This window comes from Mandrillus leucophaeus, unplaced genomic scaffold (assembly GCF_000951045.1).
Source record: "Mandrillus leucophaeus isolate KB7577 unplaced genomic scaffold, Mleu.le_1.0 Scaffold203, whole genome shotgun sequence".
Taxonomy (NCBI): Eukaryota; Metazoa; Chordata; class Mammalia; order Primates; family Cercopithecidae; genus Mandrillus; species Mandrillus leucophaeus.
The window spans coordinates 1,752,375-1,768,299 of NW_012102066.1; positions in this window are offsets into that span (position 1 = coordinate 1,752,375).

Consider the following 15,925-nt stretch of genomic DNA (forward strand, 5'->3'; position numbering starts at 1 on the left):
CTTCAGCCTCTATTGTCTTTGAAAGGCACACACTTGTACACATGTGCAGAGGGGACATCCCCTATTGGCCTAATTTTTACCCTCATTAATATAATCATGATGGCATCTACATTCCCAGTTCCCCAGCCCTCCGTGGTGCCCTGCCAGGCCACCATGTCCCCGCTCTGCTGCCTGAGGTGGATCCTAGCAAACAGGTTCTGAGGGACGGGGGCTCTCCTTTTTTGCCTTGTAGAAGTAGTAGCAGCAGTGACTTCTGAACATCTCTTTCCTGGCTCTGCTGGGCTTTCATGTGATGTGTACTGGGCAGGGGTTAGTTGCATAGGTGCAGACAGTGGCGTCGCTGGGGCTGAAACCCAGGAGTCCTGGTTCCTGGTCTGCTCTTCTGCACTTGGTCTTCTTGGAGGGTTATCAGAGCTTCTGACAGGGTTTTGACAGGGAGGGTGAGGAATAAGGAGATAAGCAAGGAGCTGAGTGGGGGTGAGGAAAACAGCCAAGGGTGTGGAAATTTTGAAATGGAATAAAGGCAAAAGAACACAGCTATAGGGCAGGAACAGGGAGGGCATCGCCAAGATGAGAGTTACAGAGAAGTTTGACAAAGAGGGACAGGCATCGTGATCTTATGTAGTCCCCCGGTTTCTATTACTCCCCTTTTTCCTCTTATCTTTTTTTTTTTTGTGGGAATTTTTAAACGTGCACAAAAATATGGTGAATAACGTAGTGAACCCTTTTGTCACCCTCACCTGGCTGCCACATTCTACTGTGACTTTATTCCATCTGCTCTCACTCCTTTTTTCCCTCCTGGGGCATTTTATTTATTTGAGCTGAGCTCATGGAGATGAGCTCATTCTGTTTCCCAGTTTGGAGTGCAGTAGTGCGATCTCAGCTCACTGCCACTTCCACCTCCTGGGTTCAAGTGATTCTTGTGTCTCAGTCTCCCAAGTAGCTGGGATTACGGGCACGACACCACACCTGGTATTAGCCAGCTCTCATTTTCGGAGGAATATACACTCCCCACTGCCAGCCCTCGGAGAAGGGAAGCAAGAAGGATCTAAGCCACGAAGCTGCTCTCTGTGTTTTGGGATTTCTCTGAATGACTTTCTTCTCTCAGTCCCGTAGCTGCAGCCAGAGCCAGCCACCACTGAGAGCACCAGCCTTTTCCCTGGTGGGGCATGCTAATCCCTCCCAGCATCTCTCCTTTCCCCAGCTCTGCATTAGGATGGAACCTCTTACAAAGCAGGAGGGGCGTTAGACAGCCTTCGGCATATGGGGATGCTGAGCGTATCCCTGGTCTCCTGGGGAGGAAAAGCCAGGATCTTTGGGTCCAGTTCCCTGCCTTCCCACGGTCAGCCCTCAGAGGAGAGGCCCTCTGTAACGTATACTCAACGGCAGTCATAGTATGCTGTTTTTGCCTTTCTTTTTTCTTTATTATTATTATTTTTTATAGAGATAGGATCTCACCTTGTGTAGGGAAAAGAGAGATCAGACTGTTACTGTGTCCATGTGGAAAAGGAAGACATAAGTAACTCCATTTTGATCTGTACCCTGAACAAATGTTTTGCCTTGAGATGCTGTTAATCTGTAACTTTAGCCCCAACCTTGTGCTCACAGAAACATGAGTTGTATGGAATCAAGATTTAAGGGATCTAGGGCTGTGCAGGATGTGCCTTGTTAACAAAATGTTTACAGGCAGTATGGTTTGTAAAAGTCATTGCCATTCTCCATTCTCGATTAACCAGGGGCACAATGCACTGTGGAAAGCTGCAGGGACCTCTGCCCTGGAAAGTCGAGTATTGTCCAAAGTTTCTCTCCACTGAGACAGCCTGAGATATGGCCTTGTGGGATGGGAAAGACCTGACTGTTCCCCAGCCTGACACCCATGAAGGGTCTGTGCTGTGGAGAATTAGTAAAAGAGGAAGGCCTCTGTCTCCTGCAAGCCCCTGGGAATGGAATGTCTCAGTATAAAACCCGATTGTACATTCGTTCTATTCAGAGGTAAGAGAAAACTGCCCTGTGGCCAGAGGCGAGACATGCTGGCAGCAATGCTGCTCTATTACTCTTTACTGCACTAAAATGTTTGGGTGGAGAGAAGCATAAATCTAGCCTACATGCACATCCAGGCATAGTACCTTCCCTTGAACTTATTTGTGACACAGATTCCTTTGCTGACATGTTTTCTTGCTGACCTTCTCCCCACTATCACCCTGTTCTCCTGCCACATTCCCCTTGCTGAGATAGTGAAAATAGTAATCAATAAATACTGAGGGAATTCAGAGACCGGTGCTGGTGTGGGTCCTCCATATGCTGAGCGCCAGTCCCCTGGGCCCACTGTTCTTTTTCTATACTTTTTCTCTGTGTCTTATTTCTTTTCTCAGTCTCTCGTCCCACCTGACGAGAAATACCCACAGGTGTGGAGAGGCTGGCCCCCTTCAACCTTGTTGCTCAGGCTGGAGTGCAGTGGTGCAATCACAGCTACTGCAGGCTCAAATTCCTGGCCTCAAGTGATTCTTCTGCCTCAGCCTCCCTAGTAGCTGGGACTATAGCTGCACGCCATCTCGCCTTCCAAATGCGCACGGATTTTTAAGCTGATAACTGCTAATATGATGCAGCCCTCTACTGCAGCACTGGTGGAGTATAGCTTGTCAAAAGCTTTCAGGAAAACCTCTTTGCAGAGGGTACTAAAAGCCTAAAGAACTAAGGCTAAGGGTACTAAAGGCCTATCCTCGGACCAGTAACTGCACTTCTAAAACTCCATATTAAGAAAATAATAAGAAAAGCTATCAAATATCTTATGTGTTAGAGTGCTCATTAAGGAGGAATTTATAATAAAGGAAAATTAAAAACAAATATCTTACATTAGGGGAACATTTTATTTATTCATTTACTTTTTATTTTTTGGGACAGAGTCTCACTATGTTGCCCAGGCTAAAGTGCAATGGTGTGATCTCAGCTCACTGCAACCTCTGCCTCCCAGGTTCAAGCAATTCTCCTGTCTCAGCCTCTTGAGTAGCTAGGATTACATGTGCATGAAAGCACGCCCAGCTAATTTTTGTATTTTTAGTAGGGATGGGGTTTCACCATGTTGGCCAGGCTGGTCTTGAACTCCTGACCACGTGATCCATCCACCTTGGCCTCCCAAAGTGCTGGGATTACAGGCATGAGCCACTGCACCTGGCCCATTAGGGGAACATTTTAAATAAAGTATAGTATGTGCATGGATGAGTGGGTTTGGGAAACTATTCAATGATACAGGGAAAATGTTCTCAATGCACTGTGAAGTTACATACTGTGTATATATATGTATAATTAGGTTATGTATTACCAACATACATGCCTTACAGCTTGCTCTTTTTATTGATTGATTGATTGATTGAGACAGGGTCTGGCTCTGTTGCCTGGGCTGTAGTGCAGTGGCTCCATCACGGCTCACTGCAGCCTCAATCTCCTGGGCTCAAGCCTCAGCCTCCCCAGTAGCTGGGATTACAGGTGCGCACCACCACACCTAGCTAATTTTTGTGTTTTTTGTAGAGACAGGTTTCTTCATGTTGTCCAGGCTTGTCTCAGACTGTTGGGCTTAAGCGACTCACCCACCTCAGCCTCCCAAAGTGCTGGGATTATAGGCGTGAGCCACAACTCCCAGCTTTAAGTTTGCTCTTTTTGGTGTACAGTTCTTGGAGTTTTAAAAAATACATACGGTTGCGGGTGTGTCAATGTAATTTCAAGTGAGGAAAAATAGAATACAGTATGTTCCTAAGTTTTGAAAACATACATGTTTTCTTCATATGGCTGGAAGGACAGCACTAAAGAGTGATCAAAGTAAGTGGGCCTGGCTTAGTGGCCCTGGAGAAATGGCGTGCAAATTTTTAAACAAACATTTTCCTTCTGGGCCTCAGTATTTTTCCCTGAGATACCATGAGTCCTGCTGTAATCAGTGTGGTGGGTGTGGGCTCCAGGCCACGATAGGTCCTGACTATGGGCAGAGGCCCCGGACTTGCCAGTGTGCCCCGTGGGGCTGGAGAGGCGGTGGGGCATGGCCAGCCTGGGGCTCTGGTGTGTGTCCCTTGGCTCAGTATAGAACGAAAGACTGCCAGCCGGGGCTGTGTCCTGGCTGGAGAGCAGTGGAGGGCGAAGTCCTCTCCCTGCACGTTCCTCACCGTCTCTGCCAGGCAGCTGCTTCAGAGCTGGGGCTCCGGGAGGCAGGGGGCTCCTACAGAAGAAGTCTGCCTGTTCCCCTAAAGAACTAGAATCCTCCCTCTTCTTCTGGGTGGGGTCAGCTAATCAGGGGAGCAAACAGTCTGTTGCCCAGTCCTCTTGCTGCCCCCTGCCTCCTCTGGTTCCCAAGGCCGGCTTCATGGATCCCCTCTCAGAGCTTCACTGGGCCCGTGAGGGTGGCGTTATTCTTACTTGGTACCCAGCAGGGAGAAGCCTTCGTGTGTAGTTGGCTAAGCATCTAGAAGCTGCTCTTTCAAAGTCGCTACCTGGGGTGGGATAGCGATGGGCTGCTTTAGGGCGAGGATGCCCCTGCCAGCAGCCTGGGAAGGCTGCTTGCCCTGCTCTAGGTTGTTGTGGGCATGACCCAGGCCCTGGACATGCCTTCCGTCCAATGCCTGGAGCCCTGGGATGCCACCCAGCCTGCCCGCTGCCCCCTCCTCCATCCACCAGTGAGCATGGCTCCCATTCTGCAGATAAGGAGCCACAGCCTAGACATGCAACACAGCCTGCCCAAGCTCCCATGGCCAGTTCTGGAAAGAGCCCCGAGTAGAATCCGGGTGCCCTGGGGGCCAGGAGTTTTCTTTCCCCTTTGCCTACCAGCAGAGGATGTAACAGACGAACAAGGAGCTCCAGCAGTCACTGGGCTTGACCCAGGCCCAGGGCCCTTCCCTCTATGGCGGCTACACCCTTACCTCACACACATTCCCAACTGCGCAGAAGTAAAGTGTGGGCCTGTCCTAGAGGGACCATGAGGCAGGGCATTCAGCCAGGAGTTCTGTGGGAGAACAGGGTCCCCAGAGGCCTCCTTGCACAGCCTCTGAATCAGCCTGAGAAAGCTGGGGTGTGGGTGGTATATTTGGGGGAATGAAGGAGGCTATCACTGATGAGCCTTAACCAAAGCAGAGGGTGGGCACGTTGGCTCACACCTGTAACCCTAGCATTTTGGGAGGCTGAGGCAGGCGGATCACCTGAGGTCAGGAGTTCGAAACCAGCCTGACCAACATGGAGAAACCACATCTCTACTAAAAATACAAAATTAGTCGGGTGTGGTGGCATGTGCCTGTAACCCCAGCTATTCAGGAGGCTGAGGCAGCAGAATCGCTTGAACCTGGGAGGCGGAGGTTGTGGTGAGCTGAGATTGCGCCACTGCACTCCAGCCTGGGCAACAAGAGCGAAACTCCGTCTCAGAAAAGCAAGCAAACAAACAAACAAAAAACAAAGCAGAAAAGAATAACTGAATACAGAGGCATCCCTCCAAGCCTGTCATAAGGATGCTTGTTTCTCATGAGCTTTTCCACCTTCTTCCTTGTTGTGAGTGACTCCACAGGGATTGATTTCCACGTCTTGTTGTCTGCTGGGCTCAGCCATCATGTGGTGATGACCCCACTGCCATGGCACTTCCCGTTTGTGGAGCATCTCTCATAGGCCAGGCGTGGAGCGGGGTGCTTTACTACCTCACTGAATTTCCGGTAAAACCCCAGGAGGTGGGGGCTCCTGTTTGCTGTTCCTATTTTGCACATAAGGGGGCTCAGAGAAGTGGAGTAACTTACTTGGGTTTCACAGTAGTTTGTGGGGCACCAGCTCTGGCTGAGGCCCTCACTCTTCCCTCAGGGCTGCATTGATCCCTTCATCCTCACATGGCTGAGCCCTGAGCCCAGGAGGGAGAGCTGTTGGCTAAGCAGCTTAGTGTACACCCAGATCACAGCAGAAGCAGCCAGGCCTCTGCCCCTCCATTGTCACCCTTCCTGGCTCCCTTTCCATGGGCTGGCCTTGCCCGGGTTTGGCTGAGGAGGGCAGTGAAGGCCCCATTGGTTTCCTGTTTCCTCTGGAACGAGGTGTGGGGCAGACGGAGAGCCTGAGCTGGGTGCCAGTGATGGGCGGCAGAGGGGCGAGAGGTGACTGAGCTCAAGGGCACCGCCTTTGAGAAGCCAGCTCTAGTAGTGCTGTCCTGAGGCTCCACTGCGCTCACAGGCCCTCTCGCTCGGAACCAAGGGCTCACCAGTCAGCCTTGGCTGTCAGTCATAGCTCTCTGGTGCGGGCACCTGGGGTGAGGCTGTCCTTTCAGCTTGCCCATTGGGACAGCTGGGTGTAAGTGTTACAGGGCTTGTCTGGGGGCGCCTTGCCCCAAACAGTGCACTCCAAGGGAAGGGTGCTTACACGATGCTGTTTTTGACCCCAACGGTCTGTGCAGAGGCAGGGAGATGACTATGTCTGGGACTTAGCCTTTCTGACCCAGACTCCTGTCCCCTCCCCAGGAGACTATCAGCTACATGGACCCTGGTCCCTGTGGGTGAACAAGTCCAGGCTGGCCTTATCCTCTTCCTGGGCCTCCTTTTCTTTCCCTGAACTTCCAAAGCCCCTCAACCATTTCCTCAAAGCCTGTGGACATCTCGGGAGGTGAGGAAGGTAGAAGCCCCACCCACTACCTCTCTGTCCCAGTGGGCAGGAGGCCAGGTCCTTCTCTGCCAGCCACAGCCCTGGAGCTGGGTGCCAATCCTCCCTCGATGGCACAAGGTGCACAGATGGGAGGAGGGGAGGCAGCTGGTGGTGTGGGCTGGGAACTCTGGGAAGTGGCTGGCGAGCTCTGCTTTGGGAAAACATGCCCTCCAGTCACCTCCTGCCCACCAGACCTTGTGCTCACAGACAGCGAGCGCCAGTGGCAGCAGGTCCTTCCAAAGGGCGAGGCCCCAGCCGCCCCTGTAACCGGGACTGTGTAGTGGCTGGTCTCTTTAGTCACAGTGTGAGAGCCGAGTAATGCGGGCAGAGGGTTCACAGGGGCCAGTTCCTGCTGGAGTAGCAGAGAAAGGAGGGCGTGTGGTTCACTGGGCTCGCACCACCCCAGCCCGGAGTCAGGAGCCTCGGGGGCTTCCTTGCCAGGTCTCTCCCTCCCCTTCCCCTTCTAGGGCAGTTGACCTGGCCTTATCTCTCAGCATCCAGCAGTCTGCCGTGGGAGCTTAGGGGCGTCTTTTGCCGAGCCGCTCTCCCTCTCTGTGCCTTACTTCTTGTCCCTAAGAAGACGGGCGCTGGGTCTTTCCAAGGACTCTGGTAGCTCAGCTCACCTAGGTGCTCAGTGATCCTGAGAAGAACAGGAACCACCACCCGCGCCCCTGGCCCTGCTCCCCTCCAGCACCCGCGCCCCCGGCCCTGCTCCCCTCCAGCACCCACGCCCCCGGCCCTGCTCCCCTCCAGCACCCGCGCCCCCAGGCCCTGCTCCCCTCCAGAACCCGCGCCCCCAGGCCCTGCTCCCCTCCAGCACCCACGCCCCCGGCCCTGCTCCCCTCCAGCACCCGCGCCCCCGGCCCTGCTCCCCTCCGGCACCCGCGCCCCCAGGCCCTGCTCCCCTCCGGCACCCGCGCCCCCAGGCCCTGCTCCCCTCCAGAACCCGTGCCCCCGGCCCTGCTCCCCTCCAGCCTAGGCCGTTGCCTTTGCGGCTCGCTGGCAGCCCCTGGTTCTGGAACTCAGCACACACAAGGGCAGGGCTGGCTTAAAGGTTTTCATTTTAAGTCTCTTAAAATTAAAGCATTTTATTTTAAAGAAATTAAAATTTCTTTCATTTCTCTGAAGGAATGAGGCCTACCCACGCTGGGTAGGCAGCTCCATTGGGCCCTGGTGGTATGGGCCGTCTGTGGAGGTCAGGAGCGCCCCCGTGTGTCTGCTCCCCTCCACAGCACATTGTGGTTCTCCCCTGAGTTTATCTGAGCTCTCCTGGTCTCAGCCATGTTTTATCCTGTGTCACCTGCATGGTAAGGAGCTCCTTGCCTTTGCCCATTGTGTAAAACTCAACTGCCCTTTATTTGTCCTCAGATCATTCTTTTGAGCTTCAAGGGATGCCTGGGGTCCTGTTTCAGGATCTCAGACAGGTCTGTGTCAGTTCTCTTTATTGTCCTCTGTGATTTTGCAGACTTGATTCAATGCCATCAGTCTTGTTTGTCCAGAATGGAGTTCCTGGCTTTTTAGTATTCACCTGTCATGTCTCACCATTTCATATGCCTCTTGGGTGTCTGGTGTGTTTCATGTGTCAGAGCGAGTCTCCCCAGTAGAGTTGGGGTGCCCTGAAGGCAGGGCCATTATCCCCCCTTTCTAGATCTGCCCATAGCCACACATACAGGAAGACCTTCCTAACCGCACAGATAGACTCGAGAAGCCCCGTCTCTGCTCCCATGCTAGTCCCAGCCGGACCACGCTGAGGTCAGCTTCTCAGTGGCCACAGACATTGCCCATCCCAGGTTGACTCAAGGCGCCACGTTGGTGACACTAGAACCCTTTCCCGCTGCTGTGGCAGGAGTGCTGGAGGTGTGCAGAGCTGGGCTCTTGGACTTCTGTGTGATGGTTGGCTGCCAGGCTCAGGGAGCAGCCAGATTAGTGGCCGTGATAGGCATAGCAGCCCTGAAGAAGGGCCTCGGATGCTGGGAGGGACTGAGGTAATAGGGTGGCCTATGGGGATGGCACCGGGCTCTCTTCCATGTACCGCCTCATCTCCTGTCTGCCTCCCTTCCCTTCTCAGCTCCCTTTCTTCCTCATCGTTCTCCTCTTCCTTTCCCGCTGTGCTTTGGGAGTTATCTCAGTGGCAGGCATGCCCTCCTGCCACACCATCTCCAGGGGAGAGCTCGGAAGAAATTCCTCATTGTTGGCTTCATACTGCCACAGGTTACTTAGAGGCTGGGGCATTTTTGAGATCAAACGCTGTCTTTAGAGATGGTCAGAGAGCATTGGTGGCATGCAGAGCCACAGCAGAGACCACCTCCAGGACTAAGGAAGGGAGATGACAGTCAGTGTGTACCTGCTGTGTGACACACGCTGTCTACAGGGCCTGGAATCTGGCAGCACAGGGAACTGGGTGCTGTGGCCTTCCCAGCAATGAGCTGCCCTGGAGATGAAACCCCTGCACTGTGACACCCTCCCTGGTGTGACTGTACCACGGGGTCTGAAGGAGGAGGGGGCAAGGTCGAGGGCTCTGAGTGGCTGATCTTGACAGATGATGGATGTGTCTGAGAGGGGAGAAGGGAGTTAGTTTTTAAAAATAAAGTTTATTTGTACAGGGCATGGTGGCTTATGCCTATAACCCCAGCACTTTGGGAGGCCAAGGCATGTGGATCACTTGAGATCAGGAGTTCAAGACCAGCCTGGCCAACATGGTGAAACCCCATCTCTACTAAAAATACAAAAATTAGCCTGGCGTGGTGGCGAGCGCCTGTAATCCCAGCTACTTGGGAGGCTGAGGTAGGAGAATCACTTGAACCCAGGAGGTGGAGGTTGTGGTGAGCCGAGATCGTGCCATTGCACTCCAGCCTGGGCAACAACAGTGAGACTCCGTCTCAAAAAAAAAAGTTTATTTGATTATAAAACTAGCATATAGTCATCAGAGAGTACATGAAAGAACAGCGAGGCATGAAAATTACATGAATTAAAACCACTTACAACGCCGTCATCCGGGGTAACCAGTGTTTATGTTTTGTTGAGTTTCCTAGGCATGTGGGGGAGGAAGTTCTTTCATTGCACCTTTAGCGTAAAGGACACCTTTACTTTACACAGAGAATGCTGGGTTCTTAGCCTTCCTCCCTCTGACAGTACCAGCTGTCCACCCCTGGAGACTGGGCAGCCCATCAGCGCCATGCTTGAACTCAGAGCTGGGAGGGCAGGCCAACCTGGAAGCTCCCGGAAGCTCCTAGTGCAATGTGGGAGCAAGCAGTGCGGCAAGGCTGGGACCGAAGCTCACAGGACAGCCCTTCCCGGAGCAGAGGTCTGGCAGGGGGCCAGGCGGTTTCCGCCCAGACTTCTCATGGCGGGGACCTCACTGCTCAGCCATCATGTTAGCCCGCTCTGAGTCCCTGGGTGAGTGAGCTTGAGGGATAGGTTTTTACCTTGTAGTTTCTAGCACTTGGTCCCTGTTCTGCCCCCCAGAGCCTCATGGAGTAAGCCCAGACACTGTAAACCTGGCCATCCTCTCACACTTAAAACTCTGCATTCTTCTGCGTTCCTTGCCAAATCCCTCTCAGGCCAGGCACCTCTAGTTCCCACCCAGTTCCTGTGGGGAATATGATTTCCACACGCCTGGATGCTGGTGCAGCCAGAGAGAGGTGAAGCCTGTAGCCAGGCTTTGTGGAGCAGGTGAGACTGGAATGGCGTTTGGAGGGCATGGTGAAGGCAGTGACATAGGGAAGCTCATTCCAGGCCAGAGAATGGTGCAGGAATGGCTGTTCATCTGTGGCAGGTGTAGGCACAGGCGTGTGTGAGCAGGGGCTTACCCTGGGGCTAGGGAGAAATCCCAGCCCCTGGGCTCCCCCAGCCCTATGCCCTTATCTAGCCATTCCTGCCCTCCCAGAGCTCTGGGGCTGGGGACAGAGCTCTCATGCTGTACACGTGTGGAGAGCCTGCCACCAACTGGGTCCTGACCGACTCGTGCAGGATCTTCTTGTCACCATGGCCGGAGGCAGCTGCTGATTTGGGACGCATCCCTCGTCCAGCATCTCATGGTGTGCAACCAGAAACAGAACCCTCCTGTTTGGCAAGAGCATGAGTCTTGGACAGCAGCGACCACCTGTGTGAGCCACTGGTGTGAGGTTAAATGGAATAGAGCATTGGGAGCACCCAGCGCAGAGCCTAGAGCCCAGGCCTGGTTCTGGAAAGGGCATAGTGGGAGTCATGTCATTCCCTTTGAAGTGCAGGCTGGGCAGGGGCCTGCTTCTCTGCTAGGCCCAGCCTTGCATTCTTGGGAGCAGGTGCTGACTGCCTCCAGGGCTCCAGCCTCCTTTCCCAGCCCTTTCAATGCTTAGAGGCTCTCTTCCTTACCCTCACCCCTGCTCTTCCCACATCCTCAAAGCTGAGGGAGTCTGCTTATTCTGGAGGTGAGGAGCAGTCAGGGAGAACTGCCTATACGTCAGCAGAGAACTGGACAAGAGTGCCTAGCCTTGCCCCTGGGTCAGGCCTGCTGGTGCCTTCTACACCAACCTTGTGCCTGAGTGCCAGGTTTCCAGCTAAATGCTCAACACATTTCTTCACCAAAAAGAGAGCTGAAATGAGTGACTGTGGGGTTCTGTCTTGTCCATTCTGATAATGATGACAATGATGACAACAGCATCCAACACCTGTAGAACGTTCACTACCCACCAGGCACTGTTTCTTATGTTAACTTAATTTTTCTTTGCAATGATCTTGAAGGGATATATTTAACAATATAAGAAAAATGAGTTGCAGATGAACTTTGAGTCACCAAGGTCTCTGTTTACAAGCATGCCTCCCCACCATCCTGTCCTTAAAATAGTGATTCCAAGTGAGTTTTCATTAGTGATCCATGAGTGATGGCCAGCATGCAGCACATAGTTTCATGTGGACATTTCTCTCTCTGGTTTATGACCACTGCACGGGGTAGATGCATCATGCACCACGTGTGTTGACTGTTGAGTGAAATGTATTTGTTGCTTTCCAGGGGACAGAGGAGAGGCTGGAGGGAGGGCAGCAGCTGTCCCGCCACCAGGAGAGCTGTTCTGGCGTCAGCCTCCATATCCTGGGGGTTCCCTGCTACAGTCTTCAGCTCCCCTTTGTCCCCCAGAGGCCAAAACAGTGGTGCACAGTCAGGAGAGACAATGAGGAGCAAGGCATGTGGCTGGGCTGGAGGGCTGATGGTGCAGGAACAGTCAGCCTTGGGCCCTCCAACCTGGCTCTGTCTGTCCCGCCAACTCCAGGCTTTTTATAAAGAGGCTGCGTTAGGTGAGCCTGGAGTGAGCTGTGCATGGACCTCATCTGACTATGGCGTGCTGACCCTTCGCAGAGGTGGTCTAAGGAGACAGGGACCCTGGGACGACTTGGGTTTGAATCTCCCCAGCAGCTGACTGGCCCTGCCCACGGCCCACATCAAGTAACGGGAGAAATTGATCAGGGTAACTGGAAAACGAGCCCAACTCAGCTCTGTTAAACTTTTCTCTAGTGCTTTTTTCCCTCTCAAGCCTTTGCCACCACATACCTGAGATTGTCCCTGTGCCACCCCAAAGGCATGTGGCCTTTGTAAGCTGGTATAGGGAGGGCAGCACGGGGGCCTGTGTTAGTTTCATGGAATCACCAATGGGGTTTCCTTTTTTTTTTTTGGTGGCACAGGGGTCCTGTGCAGGTGTGGGCAGCGTGACAGAGTCCCTGAGGCCAAGGCCATAGGCCTGGTGCCTGGCGTGCGCTGTGATGGGAGGTGTCGGGTTCCTGCGGGAGGCCAGTGGGTTGTCAGTAGTTAATGCCGGGCTGCAGTGAGAGTCGCCTCCAGTGTAATTGCTGATTTGGGGAGTGCCTTGGTTAGGGCTGGGAGGGATGGAAGCGGTTAAATGTGGCCTCATTGGCTGATTGGCATTTCTTAAGTTGGATACTAATTCCTTCAGGAGGTCAGAAAAGCTCCCCAGCGGCACCCCTGATCTTGACTTTGGAGGCCAGGTTCAGTCTTTCAGAGGGACTACAGAAAAACCCCTAAGTTATGACTATTCCGCGTTGCTTAAAAGACAGCCCCCTGAGTGGCTGGGATGACAGGCATGCATCACCACGCCTGGCTAATTTTTGTATTTTCAGTAGAGACGGGGTTTCACCATGTTGGCCAGGCTGGTCTCAAACTCCTGACCTCACGTGATCTGCCCTCCTCATCCTCCCAAAGTGCTGGCATTACAGGGGTGAGCCACACCACACCTGGCCTGGTTGTTTCTGTTGAATAAACAAGAGCAAGAACAAATTTATTGCTCAGATCTCATATGAAAATGCACAGTGTTTCTTTTTGCTGTTCTCAATCTGTTTCTGTTGTGTTCATTGAACTTTGTTCTTAGCTCCTCTTACCAGCTCACACCTTGACATAGGTGCCCTCCTGACCCCTCTGTTCATCTTTCTAACACGACCTTGTTTCCCACCGCCAGGTCTTGGTAGTGGGAGTGCTTATCTTTATCATGAAGAGTTGGAGGAGTGGAGGGAGGGCCTGTTGGGATCTACTTTGATTTTATTTATTTTTTTGAGACAGAGTCTCACTCTGCCACCCAGGCTGGAGTGCATTGGCACAATCATGGCTCATTGCAACCTCAACCTCCCAGGTTTAAGTGATCCTTCCACCTCAGCCTCTCATGTAGCTGGGACTACAGGCACGTGTCACCACACCCAGTAAATTAAAAAAAAAATTTCTTTTTAGAGATGGGGTCTCACTATGTTGCCCAGCCTGGTTTCAAATACCTGAACTCAAGTGATCCTCCTGCCTCAGCCTCCTAAAGTGCTGAGATTATAGGTGTGAGCCACCATGCCCAGCCAGAGATCTGCTTTAAAGCTGCCCACCCTGAGCCTACCCCAGCCTACACTTGACCAAAGGCCTCACATGACTCTATTCACTCTACATATGGGAAGTGCCTGAACTCAGAAGTAATTGATTCTGATTTATAGCCAGGTTGGGGTATAATTAGCAGTTGTGATTTAATGTCGTTGTGGCCTGAAACTTTGCCATCTTCTCTCTCTCTGTTTGTGTGTATTTAAAGCAAGACTGTTTACAAGCATGCCTCCTCGCCATCCTGTCCTTAAAATAGTGATTCCAAGTCGGTTTTCATTAGTGATCCATGAGTGATGGCCAGCATGCAGCACACAGTTTCATGTGGACATTTCTGTCTCTGGTTTATGACCACCAGCTCCCAAGGTAGGGTGGGGAATTGGCACCAGACCTTGACCCCGGGGTCCCCGAGCAAGTCACATCTCTGAGCCTTGGTTTCCTGCACCAGGGGATTTGGATCATGATGTCATCTCACAAGGGGATGAGGGGCAAGTAACAGCACTTCTCAGGCCCAGCTCACATAGCACTTGGTAGACATCATTTCTTTCCTGCGCTCTTCCCTGAGAGAAGTGGGGCCACTCTCACGGAGACAGAGGTGCCTGGTTCCAGCTCCCAGCTCTGTGGGCAAGTCACTTAGAGAGGCCTCAGCCTGCTCATCTGTAAAATAAACTAATAGCAGTTGTCTTACATATCTCATACAGCTAGAGGGAGGACTAAATAGAAGGGCAGTCATAGGCTCTTAGGGCTGGAAAGGGCTTTGGATATTATTAGTTTCAACTTTTTGTTTTATAGATGGAAAAACCGAGGCTGAAAGGAGTGAATGATGCCCAGGATGACGTGTCCCGTTAGCAGCATGTGGTCAGGGTGCTGTGCTGTTTGGCCTCATGACACTGCTTCATCTAAAGGCCTACTTGTCTGTGAACTCATAAGCATATGCAGAGAGGCTCACCTCTCTGTGTGTGGCGGTGGATGGACAGATGGCCCTTCTCCTGCCATCTGCTCTGGCCTGTACAAGCCACGCTGAAGGAGGTCATGTATCATCGCACCAAGGTGGGGAGGCACTTCTGTTGCTGGGCTGAAAACATGTCTTGCTTGCTGCGTCCCTCCTGCGTGGCTCACACAGCCCATATCTGGCTGTTTATGAACGAGATTCCCTCTGTGCCCAGCATCGTGCTTGATGCTAGGACACTGCACAGAGAAGTCTGAACAGAGGCTCCTGTCCTCGTGCAGCCATTTGTAGCCCGAATAGGCGCCCGGCAAGAGGTCAGTGCTCACAGGGCGGGAGAAGGCTCTAAGGCTGATGAGGGTACAGCCACTGCGGAGCAATAGGGGGTGGGCAGGTCCAGAGGAGGAGGTGGAGCTTCAGCTGGCCTTGAAGGCCCCGGATTGGATTGAGAACAGGGCAGAGAAGACAAGGAAGGCTTTCTGGGTGAGAAGGCGTGCTGTGAGCAGGGTCTGGAGGCAGAGGTGTGGAAGGCGCATTTGCGAGAACCAGGGGTCATGCTGAAGAGCGAGGAGGCTCCGGGGGAAGAGCATTTTGATTTGCGGGGAGGTTTTAAAGTGTTAGTCATTGGGCAGGCAGTGTCTGAGTGACTTAGCTCGTCTAACACAGTGATTAGGGTCATTATTTTGGCTCAGAGCATTGCTGAAAGCCTGGCTTACCTGTCACTGTGACCCTTGGCTTACCCACCTCAAGGATGTAATGGGGCCAGAAGGAGGCAGGTGACCTTCCGAGTCTCTCCTTCTCTTAGAAGCCTGGGTCGAATGGCGCACAGGAAACTCAGGGAAGTGGGTGGGAACCCAGTCTTGCTTTAGGTTCGCATTGGCCCCTTCTGTGTTGCAGAGTGACTTCCCATCTCAGTCACTATCTTAATTTATTGATGAAAACTTGTTTCACAGTCCAGAGCACAGATGGCAGCAGCTCCCTGCCAAAAGAAAACATGCTGCAAATTGGAAAAGCAGGCTGCCTCCCGGGAGGGTGGTGGAGGGAGGAGAGCCTGTCTAGCCAGACGCTGCTGCTGGTCCTGGGTGGATGGGGCTCCGGGAGGCCAGCAGAGTGGCCCCCTCGTGGGCGGGCTGGGGCTGGAGCAGCTGGGGCAGTGGCAGGACGTCCTCACCTCTCTCCACTACCAGCTCCTGACTCAAGGCTGCCCTGCTTCAGCCTGGTCTCCTTAGCCTGGGGCATTTAGCCTGCAGGCACCATCCACAGCAGCACAGCACCAAGGAGAAGGGACAGGGAAGGGGCTCTGCGTGCTGGGAGCAGGCATGACTGTACTACGAGGAGCTCCGTGACCTTGGACATGTTTCTCTGGGGAAACTGGACAGGCAGCTTTCAGCAGAGGAACCTGAATTGTTCCATGCATAGCTTCAAATATGTAAAGGCCTGTTTTACTTGTTCTTGGTAGATTTCTTGAGCAAAACTAGGAGGATGTGTGTTAGCCACAG